Consider the following 3,073-nt stretch of genomic DNA (forward strand, 5'->3'; position numbering starts at 1 on the left):
GTGTTTTTTCTCCCCGGCGGGGGGTGGGGGGGGGGACAGCTCTTCCCGACGGGGATTGCCTTGCCCCCCTGCTATAACTGAATTTTTTTTAATGTTTAAAAATTTGTATATATATATATGTATATGTATATATATGTCTATATATATACTTTTATTTAATTAATTAATTAATTTATTTATTTATTTATATATTTATTTATTTTTATTTATTTTTTTGTACTTTATTTCATTATTATTTTTTTTTCTTATTTAAAAATGTTATACAAATAATTGCGTGCTATTTAATTTGTAATGATGCTGTCAGGAGAGCCACTTGATAGTTTTTAACTTTTTTGGCAATCCTTGGAAGGCAGCATCATGTTTTTGTTATATTTTTTCCGAAATTGAATTTGAATTTGAACTTAATATAGATCAAATGTCTTGGGTTCTAATCCCTGTAGGAACAATGCGTGTTTTGTTAGCGTATTAAGTTTTCGTAGTTTTTTTTTTTATAAGGGCTGGAGGCCTATGTAATATCAATAAATGTCCAACCTAGACCAAATGTAGAAACGAACGAACAACAAACGAATGCTCTCTTAAACGTGCATTTTGTAGTATAATCAATTGTATTATTATTGATTTTAGCAAAGATATTACCTTATTATACTTTAGATCTAAGTTGTATTTTCTTTAGTTAAGTTCTTTCATTTGTTTAGCTTTAAGTTGTTGTTTTACTCTTTGTTCATAAGTTCTTTCATTTGTTTAGCTTTAAGTTGTTGTTTTTTACTATTTGTTCATTAGTTTAAGTTTGACTGCGCCACTTTCTTGTGTGCTGCCACTGATGTAAAAGTGTAATGTCAATAAATATTATTATTATTATACTTGGTTTTTGCAGGCTGTGACTTGGGATAATTATTATTCAATTCTATATTGTTGTATATTTTGAATAAAGAATTATCGTATATAATATACATGAAATGGCTATACCTATTCTATTTTTGGAAGGATTTCGATCACAACAGTTAAAATCCCCCAGCCCGGTACTCTAGGCCTATACGATCGGAAAGTAGCATAGATCGATGTAAACAGAAAGTAATTTAGAAGTGGACCAGAATCAATAATGTGTTATATAACTGCAAAAGGTAAAACGACTTATATCAATCATTTTTGTTTATTCGAATGAAATTAAACATATTAAGTGCGTCTCCGAGGATAATATGAGGACTAATTATCGAGTACGATAATATAGCAAAGAGTAGCTGATAGGCTACGCCACCACCGAACCAATATCGAATAACGATATACCGTATGTAAACACTGTCGGCTTTTAAAACAAATATACCAAGTGCCATATGGTAGAGGATCTATATAGTAGAAAGGATTAGAAATTGACAATTCTGCACGGATGATGTAGAAACAGCTTATATGAATTTGAACTACGACATGTAACAATATCCATTTCTTTTTATAATGTGTATCATTAGTCCTGTATAATTTTATTCCTACTGTATGATAACGTAGGAATATCCCCCAATGTAAGGTAAAGGTGATCCCCAAAGTACCGTACCTTACATTTGTTAGATTTGTAGAGAACTAAAGGGATCATTTCTCCAAGTTTGAAGGTCTGTACATTTCTGTCAACTCCTAATGTTGCTTAAAAAGATTTTCTGGGTAGCCTATTATTTTTCATTTTTGTATAATCGATATGCCTTATAAGTCAGTTTTTAACACTAAAGAAATACCGTAGGCCTATGCCACGCGCAACTCACAAGCCAATCTTTAGATATGGCTCACACTTGATCAATTTTTAACGCGTTGTTGCTAAATGCTATATGTGTTGTATGCTATAAAGCTTGGCTCAGACTGGAGGAATTTAGACACATTTATAACACAAACTCAAGCAACGCTATAGGCCTATAGGTGCTGTAGTGGTGCCAAAGACGCAGACTCAGCGCAGGGGTTTTGTGGCTTCTTCCAAGTGGGAACCGACGACGCAAACAATAAACGCTGATGACGCTAGTCAACTTTTGCGTTGTTTGCATAAAGCAATTCCACTATTCATGAAGTCAGCGCGTCTACCTAGAGTGAACCGAGCTTACGTACCCAATCCAGAAAGTTCAGGCGTACAGTAGACGCGTTTACATTTTCATCTTTCGTTACACTTTTGAGTTGTGTGGATGGGTCAACGTGTTCTTTAATTTAAGGACAACGTTGATTGAGTTGTATATGAAATATACATAAAGAATTGATTCCCTCCATCTAATTTCTACCCGTCTCATGAATACTCAATAATTACAACAATATAGATATCTGTAGCGATATCTAATCTGTTTGAACTTTATTGCTTTTTCTATTTCAGTCCGACTCACGAAATGATACATTTAGAAAATATTCCGGTACACAGACGTGCTCCAGTTGTTAATTGAAAGTTCGTTGTTAGTGGATGGGTACGTATCGGTCATTGTAGCAGATTGTAGTTAAAGTATTCACACACACACACACACACACACACACACACACACACACACACACACCCTCCCCACACACACACATTTAATAATATAAGAGCCAGAAGAGTGATTTCATTAATGATGAAGCTGATTTTTTGTAAACAGCTTAAATTTCATAATAATATTATGTTAACTTTGAATTAGAACGATGTATGATGTAGATATTTGGAACTGTGTGTTTGCATAAACAATTTCAATTAAATTTACAGCCTAACGAACGGTCGATTTGAATGCTAATGAATTATTTATTCTTTGATACATATTAATTTGGTCCCTGTGGAAATAAATTTCACCCGGCCCTAATTACTTATATAATCACGGTAGGGGGTTTTAGGTGAAAATTTGAAATTGTATGTAGACATAAATGTAATACCCTGATTACTGAATGAATTCAAAGCAAATTAGATCGAACGAAATGTATATACATTTTTTTTAGAACGCTTACCAACTTGCATATAAAATATTTTCACCGAATATATATATACACCAGTACACTGTAAATACAGCGTGGAGGATTATACGCGTTTAGCCTTTAAACGTGCCACCAAAAAGACTTGAAAACAAATTGCGTGGAGCTTTGCATG

The sequence above is a fragment of the Anneissia japonica genome, unplaced genomic scaffold, assembly GCF_011630105.1.
Source record: "Anneissia japonica isolate Jap-2015-1 unplaced genomic scaffold, ASM1163010v1 scaffold287834_len5846547_cov211, whole genome shotgun sequence".
Lineage (NCBI taxonomy): Eukaryota > Metazoa > Echinodermata > Crinoidea > Comatulida > Comatulidae > Anneissia > Anneissia japonica.